This window comes from Molothrus ater, chromosome 3, assembly GCF_012460135.2.
Source record: "Molothrus ater isolate BHLD 08-10-18 breed brown headed cowbird chromosome 3, BPBGC_Mater_1.1, whole genome shotgun sequence".
Taxonomy (NCBI): domain Eukaryota; kingdom Metazoa; phylum Chordata; class Aves; order Passeriformes; family Icteridae; genus Molothrus; species Molothrus ater.
Window position 1 is genome coordinate 82,461,105 of NC_050480.2, and position 13,168 is coordinate 82,474,272.

Sequence of the window (13,168 nt, forward strand, 5' to 3'; positions counted from 1 at the left end):
CAGAGACCTGTGTACTGAGAAGTGGAAATGAACTATTAGAGAGTACTCTACAGTCTGCACAATATATCCTTTTTTTAAAATGTGTTTTATATACATGATTGAACAAAAATAAAATGCTTTTTTAAAACTAAAAGTCAGAGGTAGAATTAGTTGCCTAAACTAGAAAAAAAAGCAAGAAAATGGTTTTTAACTCTAGCAGTCAAGCTGTGAGTTAGCTTAAGTATTTAAATAGAATTTAGGAGGAAGTTTTGCTCTTAAACACATTGGAGAGGACACTTGGCTAATGGAGATGCTCACCTTCCTGTCTCCAGACTTATTGGATTCTACATTGATACTATTTGACATCTTGATCATAAAATATATTCTGGATCAAGGCAGACAGAGGGAAAAAACATCTCTTAACTTTGTCTGACTAGATTTGGAGCAATTAATTGAAGGCAGGATGGCCTTGAAGATAAGAAGCAGGAAGGTTTAGTTCTTGGGTTAGCTTTTGGCATGCTCAGGCAATTAATTTAAGCTCTCAATATTTAAGTCTCCCGTCTGTAAGAAAGACATAATCATGCAGGCCTCTTAAAGTATTTTAAAATCTATGAAGCTCACTGGTGGCCTGTTGTATCTCAGAGAAAGCTTACTGTTGATCCTTCTTATGTGTTATTTCCTTTCCTTGTTTATTTTTCATTCATTTTGGTGATCTTTGCCTTTATTTTGAATAGAAGTTTGGCCAATCAAAGGAAGAAAAATCTACCATGTACAACACCTCCATGAACTTTTAACCAGAGGGGGAAGCTGAGTCTTAGATGGTCTGATTGTGACAGAAGTTTTCCAGGTCTGGGAGTGGCTGATAATGGCCTTGCAGTGCCTGTCACTTCCTACCAGCTGCCCTGTAGTGGAGATGCAGAGTTCCCTGTCCTTTCTTCCTTCCTCTCATGCAGATGGAGTTAGGCACGTGAAGAATTAGTGAGACCATACTTGTGCAAATCTAATTCCTGTCAGATAGCCACAGATAACCTGTGCCCTTAAAAATAAATCCTCAAATCACTTGAACATCAGATTGCTCACCTGAAACTAAACTGAAGTAAAAATGCCAGTTAATATCATTTGAAAACAATCATAGAACATCCCAGAATTTCACTGAACCCCAGTGAACTTGAAATTATCATCAGACAATGCACAGGCAAAAATATTGTCTCTGCTAGCAGATAGAATTAAGTTTTTATCAGTTTAAATTTCTGAGATGTTTGATGAGTCCTAAATTCCATCCTTCATCAGAATATCTGATGTTTTCAGACAATCTCCATCCTAAATTAATCTGGAAAATATTGTCTTCACATTCTGTTGGCATATTTACCTTCTTTAAATTTTCCCAGGTAAGCATGGAATCAGACAAGACATGCTTCTACTTTCTCAAAACACTAGAGTTTCTGCAGCCATGCAACGTTCAATCATCCTAATAAGAAGTTTGTTTCTTTCAAGTTGTTCATCAAGAATTCTTGATAAAGATGTAAAGATGTCCCTTTCATAAATGTACCTGCTGAAGGATGAGAGATGGGCTTATTTCACAGCTGAATTCAAAATCTTCTGACTGAAGACAGGTATTTCCTTATAGCATGAATTATATTTTTATTCCCTTCCTCCAAAAGGAATTAGCAGCTTTAAATTTATTATAAGAAGTTCAATTAGAGATTTCCCTGTAAAAAGTTGAGCATAGGTAGAATTAAGCAAAGTATTTCTTAGATACACCCTTACTCTCTGTTAGTCTTTGAATTCCTTGTCTAGTTTGCATGAATGTTTTTACTAGAAGATTTATATGCTATTCAGTAATCTTGTTACGCTGTGGCAAATTTTCTGAATGACCATTAACTGCTTGATGTAACATAAACAGTAAATTTGTATTTGTATATACTCCTAGTAGGAAAAAGAACCTTTTGTACTCATCTAGATGCTATTGACAGAAATCACTGTGTACAATGGTAGGCAATCAATATGGTATTTCTCCAGTGAGTAGAAATATCTCTGAAGATAGCTACTTTATGAGAAATACCACTAAAATTATGGTCAGATAAAAATGTGATACTGGATATTAAACTTAATATAATGCACAATGGCAGTTAAGAAAATAAAAATGGGCTATATGATAAAAGAATATGCTTAACAGTGAGCAACCTACTGTTGCTCACTCACCTTTTCCTTTATGTAACTGGGAAAAGGCATGCTAGTGCTAATTTTCAGCTACTTGATAATACTTAATGTAAAAGTTTACTGAGACTTTTATTTTTTTAGTGCTTTGACAGTAATTTAATGGCTTATAAAGCATCAGAGGAGCAATGCAGCAATGCAGTTTTGCTGATGTAGCTCATTATGCTTGAGAGGCTGAGAGCTAGGTGGTGCCTAATATTAAATGTTGATGGAATGAAGACAGAGAAAATTCACAGACTTGAGAACCACTTTATCTGAAAGCTAGGCTGTTCTGCATGCAAGAACAGCTGATTGCAGGCCAGGGCAGTGATGCAGACATGCAGCTGACTCCAAGGCTGATGGAGCTCTGTATGACAGTAAATGGAACAAGGCCAGGCTTCATACCTGTGAATGAGTTAGAAAGAACCTGCACATTTCTATCTCTTTCCAACTAACCTGCACATTTCCATCTTATTCCAACTAACATTTTCCAAAAAGTTAGCATAAACAGGCCAATGAGTTTTGAAGAGGGGCAATTTTTAGATATCTAAAAACCAATGGACTAAATAATGCCTGGGATAACTGGCAATTATGTGAGCTGCTTGAAGGCTACAGGTCCATGTAACTTCTATATTAGCTGACAAGCCCTGTTTGGGTCCAGACCTGCTGTCACTTCTCTGATGTACCTTTCAGTTTGACTTCTCTTCTGCATCGTCACCTTGGTTGCTTGCTCTTTTTCCTCCCCTTGTATCCTTAACTACTCATCTTAACCCTTCTACTCCCATTAGATTTTCATCCAGGTTTGCTTGTCTCACTCCCACTTTGCCTCCAGATTGGGCTTATTTGGAAAAATCAAGCATGTCATCAAACCCCAGCAGAGCAATTTTGAGTCTAACACAAGAAGACATTGCCTGTAAACCTGGTATCTGGATTATATCCATGATGTAAGGATAACAAATGGTTTACTAAATAACAGACTTCATAAATGCATTATCATTTCAATTAAATGTTCCATAGCATTTCTGAAAAGTCAATAAGAAGTGAACTATAGTGCAATTCTCTGCTGAGCTTCACAGACAGGCCTAATACTAGGTCTGTGTAAGATGCTGAAAAAACTCTTTGGCACATGATATCATCACCAGACACTAGAGTCATCACCAGAGATATAATTTGATGTATTTCTTGTGGTTAGTGGGCCACATTATTCCCCTTTGTATAAAAGCAATGATACATCTGTTAGGAATTGCACTAGGCCTTTGGGATTTTCAAATGCAGCTATGCAGTTTTGCAGATGTAGCTCATTGTAAATGGTTAGATAATGAAGATTTAGATTTGGGGGGGTGAAAGGAGAGGAATGTATTCAATTTTTCATTTTCTTAGTATTATAACTAAATGTCTTTAGATTCTAGCTCACTTAGCAGAGGAGAGGCTTGAAAAATAAACATTTTATTTGGTTTATTTTTTTAAAGAAGTGCCAGCTTCTCTCACACTGATCCCTTTACACAGCACTTTGCCATGTAAATGTCATAATTTATATTTCAAAGATGAGATGAACTGACTGTAGTAATATGAAAGACTGTGTCTTACACAATGGCTAGCACACAAGAACAATGCAGGAATTTTGTTAGTGATGCATAAATATTTGCGACAAAATCATATTTTAATCATTGCCATTCGATCTCTGAAATGCAGAGACAAAAGATAACTTCAGTTAAACTTGATGTTCTCTTGGCAATAGATGCAGATTGTTTCCTTTGAAATTTTAGAGTTCCAATGAAATGAAAAAAATAATTTCAATGAAATATATAGATCTGAAACCTAGTTTGGACATTCCAGTGTACATGTCTTGCAGCTGAGTTGTAACATGTAAAGGAGAAGTACATTGAGGCTCGTAAAGCCTGCAAACACAGCTGGCCAGAGTTGTTTCTTTAGAATACGATCTACCCAAACATTATTTTTAGGCCAGCAGCTTAAGATGTCTGGTGAAACAACTGGTCTTTACAGGTACTGCTGAAATGTGTATATCTGGGACAAAACCTCTTGTCTCTGACAAGTGCTTTTGCTGTATATACTATGTCCTTCCTATTCACAGCATTAGTTAAGAAACACCTCATTTACCTAACATTGATGACATTTCAGGAAAATTTGTGAAAATAATTCAGGCAAAACCTTGTATATCTGAATGGGGGAAAACTTTGGTCAGCCTGTGAAGACATTTTAAAACACTTTTTTAAAAGTAAATCCACCTGAGAAATCCTGGATATTAAAGCACCCCTGTAGAGTTGCTCTAAAGGCTTATCTCTCCTGTCAATATCCAGATTCTGTGGATTGGTCTGTAATAGTCCATGGCCTCTGCATACAGGAAGATTTGTTATGCACCGCCTTTAAGAACCAATCGCTGCATGAGAGAAGCTCCATCTTGAGCCAACTTGGGAATTTCTTGTTATGGATGCCACCAGCTCTGAGGCCATGAGACCATATATGAGCAGAGCAGCAGATGGAGCCTTGCAGGTTAGCAGGGTCTCCTCACATATTCCTGATCCCTGCCTGAGGCTTTGCTCCATCTACAACATCACTCCTGGCAGACAATGTGCTGGGCCTGCCCCTAGGCCCAGGGCTGTGCACACAAACTTCCTCTTTTCAGCCTAAAGACAGACAGGCCTCTATCTCTCAAAGAAGGGAATGGGGATTACAAAAGATTTGGTCCCATTTCATTATATTGAAGGGAAGCAATGAAGGACTGCAGCAAATGTTGTGGCTGGTGATATTTGTATATGTGAAAGAGTTTGTCAGTAATTTCAAGGGCATCTGCAGCATTGCTCAGTCTGGAGAAGTCCATTCTTTGGGCTGCCATTTGACCTTGGCCACTTTTTCTTTTTTCAAAGAAAAGATCTTTTGCTCTCAAAAGTGTAAACTTCAAGTGTGTCTTTTCCCAGTAAAATAATTTATGAACTTGAAACAACCTTATGAATTTCTTCTAACTCCTCCTAAAACTGCCTGGTTTACACTAAATCGCACACAGGTTTGAGACCTTCTCTCTTCAGTTTCAGGTTTACAGGACAGGTCTGAAAAGTACATTCACAAATCCTTAATGTACCCCCAAATCAGGACACGAGGCAAGCTACTGTGTGTTGATTTTAAGCCTTGCAAACCTCCTGACATTTTAATGTCCTTGACAGAAAGCAGCAATGCTATTTGTTTTGCAGCTGAAAAAAATCAGAAATGTTTTCTCTTTTATTAACCAGACCAGCTTGTGGACACCAGGGAGTCTTATAAACCAACTTTTTTCAATATTTTACTTTCCTCCAGGTGGCTGAGGAAAATAATGCATCTGTTCCAAATCTCAGCAGACCCACACATTACAGACATTACCGGAGCCCTAAAACAAACATGTTGTGTAAGGCTGGAAATGTTTCAAGAGTTCTCACAATTATAAATTCATCTGACATTCACTTGAGAAACATAACAGCTTGGAACAAATTACCTTTCTCAACTAGCTAGCTACACCTACCTTGTCCTCTGTGCAGAAGAGGTAAGAAGGCAGTGGGGTAGGCAGATGGGTTGAACAGTGTCCTGTACTGAGCCAAGAAGGGGCAGAGGACATTCCCAGAAGCCCAAAGTCTATGAGAATGAAATAAGAAGTTACCAGTCCCAGGTTTTACTATTCTCTGGTGGTTTGAGCTGTAGTATCCATTGATTTAAGTTGAGAGTGACACATGAGGAGTTAGCAACTTCTCAATAACTCAAGGTGGATCTCTTCTGCCAGAATTGACTCCTTTGCTTACTTTATTTAAGCTATTTATACATGATTTCGTCAGGAAAATCCTCCTTGTGAAACACTTCACAGTTTCATGGAGTTTCTGGGAAATCTTTATGACCCCATGGATATTGTAGCTTGTTTCTACCTGGGACAAAGCATATACCATTTATGTTTTCTGTGACAGGGCATTTTAAAAAGTTTTATTTTTATATATTTTTCAGTAATATTTTATCCCCATTTAACAAAAAATGTTCAGCATAACTTTTCCGGGCTATTTTATGGTAACCTTATTTTCATACATTAGTTTTTCCTAATTGTTCATCTTTATAGATGCAAAGTTAAAGCATTTTTATCTCTCCAGAAGTGATTATACTTTTAACTGCCTTGCTGTTATTTTGAGACATAATACAGTAAAAACAATTGTGCAAAATTTTGTGTTGCATTAACTTAGTATTATTTAAAAATTGTCACCCCTTGTCAAGGACCCAGAAAAATACCATTGTTTATCAGTATAATTTTAAAAAAACCCTGGGCTCAAGTACTCTAAATAATGCATTTCTGAGAAGGAGGAAAATTTATCTGTGAGGACTAGGACCTGAGGGAAATGCAAGATGGATGAAAAAACAGAGTAAACAGGGGAAAGAAGAACAGAGATTTTACTCTGTAGAAGGGCTTGAGCTGTTGATACAACCAGTGCATTGTTACAACTTCTTTTTAAAGGTGACTGCCTTAAATTATTTTAAGTCCCATAGCTTGAACTAATGCCAGCCTGTCTCTATTTAGACTGTTGCTTGTTTTTTGACTTATGACTGTTTCTAATTTCTGCTTTACTGTAACCTCTTTTAGTCTTTTTGTATTTATTTTTCCTTATTTATAGTGTTCGTTAGTTTCCCTCCAGTTTTTGGCCATGAAGTATGTGGCAGGGAACAGCAATGATCTTCAGTCTGCCTTTGTACAGCTCCTTCAAGGCTCTCCCTCAGCACATGCAGGAGTAAAAAACAGCTCTGCACTCAGATATCTGAACTGGATGCCCAGCCCAGGATGTTATCAACATTTGCAGTCCTCACAATGACTGACAGTGAGCTTTGATAATCCAAAGATCTTGTTCTTTTCTTTAGTCATGCTCTACCAACAGTTTGTTGGAAGTGATAAAATCCAATGTTACTGGAGAAAAAGGACAACTTTGTAAACCCAGCACTTTTTTACTACTTGATTAATGATGCATTCATGTGGTTGAAATGCCACTATTCTTTTCCCCAGGACTCTGTAGACCTAGGCACTTTCACTGATGTTTTAAGGTACACTGACAGACCTTATACTGTTAGGTGTGTTTGAAGCAAGAGATGGTCTTGAGAAAGCGGAAAGGAGGTAAGAGGGTGAATGCATATGTTCTTGCTTTGAAGTTTTGTCCAACCTGGATCTTGCATCCATCTTCTTCCTGCTGCTTCTAACATCCTTCTTCCATGGCCATTACTTTTCTGAGACTTGTGCTCTCCAGTGAGAGAGAAGGGGTGTTGGAAAGTAAATAAATGCAGCAAAAAAAGCATGAGGGCTTTAGGTTCCCTGCATCAAGAGAAGATAGACAACAATAATGGTAAAAATTTTTGCTTATGAGATATAAGAGTGAAAAATATAATTTTTCATAAAATATAATTTGGAAAGTAAATTGGTAAACATGCTATTAATATAAAGTAAATTTATTTACCAGATGGACATGTATGAATTTGAGGATTACAGGGACATGTGAGGATGATTTGTCTTTTATTATCCATTAATGGTAATTACTACAGTGGCAGGCAGTAATGCATAATGTATATTGAGACTGCTGTATAAGCTGCATTCTGCTCATGGTTCACTGATGGATCATGCTTTGGAAGGGCCAGACCTAGTGCAAGTGTACACTTCAGCTCTGAGAGGTCAGTCTGTGCACCACATCCAGTGGGCCCCCTGTGTCCTGGAACCCTGTCAGATCATCATACCACATCATATGGTAGAATTCCAAATTAACTGTGTGGAATTCCAAAACCTAGCACATGTACATGTATTTCTGCCTAGGAGGCGCCACTCAAAAACTGCCAAGAAAACAGTGTACCTTACCTAGGGCAGAAGGAAGAGATCTTGAATCTGGTCTCAGAAGCTCTGGTAGCTCTGTTATATCTGCTGCTGGAATTCTGGAAGTGACATGCAGGAATGAGAAATACATTTTTCTCTACTGTTTACACTTAATGTGTTGACATTTTTCTGCTGTCTTTTCAAATAATGGGAGAGATTTCAAAAGACAATGCCTGCTGAGAATGATGAGGTGAAGGATTCCTAAATCTGCATTTAGAGCCAGTGTTTCTGAGATCAGAGACACAACAGAAAGGGTCTCTTTCAGTGGCACTCATTTTTCTGGTGTGAAGCCCAAAAGAACTTTTCAAGCTTTAGAGTAAGATGCAAGAAAATGCTTTTAAGCAATCATTTGATAGAAAACACTATTTTGCTAGTTTAAGCATTGTGGGATGATCAGTTAGTGATTTAGACAATGACTAAATCAGTTACGGCTATGAACTGTTCACTGTTACAGTTATTAATATAGTTGTATTCTAGTGACATTTTTATATGTTTTGGTGCATAGATAAATGTTTTTAGAAAGTGTATTAAACATACAGAGTTTTAAATGTTTGGTACAGGTTTGATGTTCACATGTAAAATCATGTTATGAACTTCAATTACTGTGCCAGGTGTTCATCTTCCCCAGCTACTTCCTCCAATTCTCTGCTGCAAATTCATGCTCCAGATCCTCTTCCTTTCCCTTGTGCTCCTCAGGAACATTTCCTTCCTGCTCTCTGAGATCTCTACAACAAAAACAAGATCACATAGCTTCAGTATACCCAGCTGATCTCTCATACATGATGATTATGAAAAATTAATCTTTTTGTTTATGAAAATTCACGTAAGATTATGCTGTGACAAGAAACTCAGCTTAGTGAGTTTCATGGGAAGGCTGCAGATATCTTACGCTGGTGTTAATAGGTATTTCTGCCCTGGAGTAAGGCAATCCTACTTATACCTGGCAGTGGCTTTGATGCACCTCTAAAAGATGACTGATGCTGAGCAAAATGAGCTGTGGGGCTTTGTTCAGAGGATACCCAATTAGAAACCCTGAAAGAATAGAGATTAGTCTATGGAAGCCTTGGCAGTAGCAGGGAAATAATAATTACAGGCTGAAAATTACCTCTGTACCTCAAGCTCAATCATAAAACCACAGAGCCTCGTGCCAGCTCTGTATTTTCCATCCCCTTTGTGATACTTGGATCTTTGTTTGAATACTGCAAGTTATAATGACAGTGTACATTATTTCTAGGAGGCTACAGAGATCATGCCTTTTCTTTGCTCTAGTCAGAAAGAGTCTGTTTTTCTCATAGCATTTCTTTTCCACTTGTCCTCAGAGCAACTGATTGTTCCTTTGGTTACCATGGGGACTAGAAAGACATTCAGCATATTCATACACAGTATTTTTAGAGGCTGCCTTAAGCCTGCACAGCCCTAGTAGCTTGACACCATGCTATCTATATTTATGTAAAACTTTATCTCCTCTCTGGAAATGTGCATTATGAACTCTGGACAAGCTCCCAAGAAGCAACAAGTAGCACTAGTAGCCATATCATTAGCTCATTTTTTTCCATTTCTTCATTCTGTTTTTTAAAAGAAACTTAAAATAAAAATGGTGGAGGGGGGAAGTCAATTCAACCCTTTTTAAACCTCTGTGTCCAAAAGCAGAGATTGCCCTTAAGCCAACAGAATTATAATTACTTTTGTCTTACTCTCTTAGACATAAATGACATACAGATGTAATCAAGACCAGAGAAAGTTAACACAAAGGCCATTTCATTTGTGTTCTGGGAGTAATAGAACAAGAATCATTCCATGTTATTATTTATTAGATCAAAGCTGCATTAGGCAGGAATGTTGTATTTATGTTCTAAACTTGGATTTCCCTCAGCAAAGGGCTTTAGGCCCAAGCTTTGGTGATTAAATTAAATAGTGAAAGTCTGATTAAACACTTCAATGAAAAAAAAATAAAAAATACTTGACCCATGGTCCACATTTATTTCTTCCTCATTTTACTGAAAAAAGTAATTTTTTTTAAGAAGTGCTCTGGTGGAATACAGTCCTGTTAATTTTTTAAGTGCATCTAATCATTTACATGTCAAGTGATTTTGGATGTTTTGGTGCTAGAGCAGAGATGCAAGGCACTTGAAACTGTCCTCTGCTTGTCCTGCAAAATTTCAGGGATCTAAAACCACTCAGCAGTTTAGAGATCCTTGCCCTATCTTTAAAACAATGCCCTCTTTTAGTGGAAGCTCATTGTAAAATTGTTCTGTGGCTGAACCAGTAAATCCTCTGTCCCTAACACTGGGATATTTTCTTAAGTGTTTTTGCTTATATTTGCTGGGCTTTGGCATTGTAAGAAATGGTATCCTTACTCTTTTTGGAAATAAAGGGAAATTGAAAAAGCTCTGGAAAATTCCAGCTCAAATTTGCCCCTTTCTCTTATGTGAATTACTATGTCTCAAGCATTCTCAAAAGCTGACCTTCCCTGGGTTTTCTTTGTAAAGCTGACCCTGTTTTACTTCTACTGTGAAGGCCCTTAAAGGCTGCTTATCAGATGATCTGGCCAAGACAGAAGAAAGAAGGCTTCATTTCTGGGCATGGGTCAGAAAACTACAGTAGACCCACCAGAAATCTCCTATTTAGAGAAAATTTTCCCTAAGAAAGAAATGTTTTCTTAGAGCCACTTACAAAAGACATATGGCTGTCTAAAATGCACTGAACATCAGCTTTCCCCATGCCATCTCCAGGTTAATGAATTTTAGCTCTGTCCTGCAGAGTTACGCTATACCACAGCCACCACAGCCTTTCCTGCTTCTCTTCTCCATTTTAATCTTATAGTATCATTTGCCCCTGGATTGGAATATGCAGCAAGTGTTTGTGTGAAAAACACTCAGCAGGAACCAAGTTGTATGTTTGATCTGATAAAGCCTCACATCCCTGACTCCCTGAGCTGCTCATGCTATGAGGTTACGTGAGAATTCATGCATACTTGAATGTGATGGGCTTCTAAAAATAACAGACTCCAATGTACATGCACACTGACAGCAGAAATGCCAGACATTCCTCACTGCTCCAGGCTTTTCTACTGAATGTGTGTGCATATGAAAAAGAAACCAGTCTGAGGAATGAAACCACCTCCCATTAAGGCAGAACTCTAAGAATTGATTTAGCAGTTTCTTTGCTAATTGTCCATAGATTCTTTGTTTGAAATAATTGGCAGCTGTAGCCCAAAGTACTGTAGGTCTCCTCCTGCCCTTGGCTATTCTGTCAATTTGACTAACTGTGAAAAAAATCAAAGGGAGGGCTGCAGTTAAAGGAAATTTGTTATTGAAACAAAAGTGGATCTGCTTCCCGGCCAGACTTTCCATGGACAAAAGGGTATTTGTTTTCCCCTTGGTACCCACTGTGGCATGGCTTTCATTAGAAAGTTAGTGGGCCAAGGTTACAGCTGTACAGGATTGCCAGCCAACTTTTGCAGCCAAATGGTCTAAAGCAATCCATGAGAGCACAGCTGTCTCACAGTACAATGAGGTGAGGAGCACATGATGAATAGCTAAGTCTGTGTCTGTGGGGGAAGTGGGGAAGGGGAACAGATCACCAAGGATATTGCAGAATGCAAGTAGTACAAATTATTCAGAGCATTTGCTGTCAGTGAAATGAGCTATGTATCTGATAGTGCCTGAAAGAACAGATGGATTGAAACTAGTATGTCACATCCAGCTCATCTAATCTCTGGCCAAGAAGGGCGGGGAAACATTTGAATTCCCAGCTTCAACATCATTTCTTTGCTTATGGTTTCCAGTAAAATCCCAAAGCTGGAAGAGCCTGTTTCCCATTTCAGATGCGGCCAAGATTTTCAAAAAACAACAATTCTCAGGAGATTTAATGAGTTTTTTTCCAAAACCACATGACTATTTGAGAAGATTTTGGCATGGTTGGTTCTGCCATCAACCCAAGATGTAATTTTGGTAAACTCCAAGCATAAGCCAAGACCAAAAATCTCTCTTTCAGCTTTCTTTACTAGAAAATATATAATATGTTTTGCTGTTGGTAGAAATGTCTACATTTGAATTCAATAGTAATGAACAAATTGTATTTATTGAATTTTATACATCTTCCTTTGTAGTTTAAAATGCTGTGTAGCATCAATTGTTTCTAAGAACAGCTATGCTTAAAATCAGTCTGATGTGTGTTAAATCAAGAATAAGTAATTTTTTGTTTCTTTGAAACTTTCCAGAGCCATGAGAGAACTGATACACTTTACTAATCCTGCTGCCCCTTCCACACCCCACCCTGTAGGCCAGGACACCATTTAAGCTTGGCCACAGCCTCTCTGTCCCTATCCAAACTGTTTCATGTCTGTTTGCAGCTATTTCCATCTTTTTTTGCCCCTGTTCAGATCCTTGGCATCAGCTGTGGACCTGGATCTGGGGCTGTTGATGGACCCTGGTACCATCCCATGGTCCTGCCCAATTTGTTCAGCCCTGTAGGACTGCACCTACTTGGTGAGGGCATGACTTGCCCTGGATCACCTTCCCTGTCATTGCCCTTAGGCAACAGCTGGCTCTTGCTACTCCCTGGCAACAAATTTTTACCAATGGATTTCTTTTTTCTTCTTTGTTTTTTTCTTTTAAACAGAAGTACATTTTTCATGCACAACTCCACAGCACGACTTAACTGAGCTGATAGTTACACTTGGATTCTGTCTTTAAAGAAATGGAAATATGGTCAAATTTTGTCATGAAATTACTTGTGTAGCTTGCCCTTGTTTCTGACTCAGCTCTTTATGTAGTGTAAACACTCTTTGTACAAATACAAGCTGATGCATAGTATGGGGAAAAAAAAAAGATTACAAGACTGGACAGTCCTCAGTGTTTGGCAGTAGCTTCATATTTTCTGAGAGCCTTCTGTTGCCAAAATCCTAGCTCATGAGGGTGACCTAAGCAGTAGTGATGGATGAACTGGCTGCATGGACCCTGTTCCTGATACACTCACATGGGAGAAATAAATCAGAGTGGCCAAACATCTTTAGTACCAATCAGCACCAGAAATGGCCTTGAGTCATTATGTCCCCCTTGTTCTTTTTGTCACTTTTAAAGTCAGAAAAGATTAAGTCATGCCATGTTTTCTTTCCTC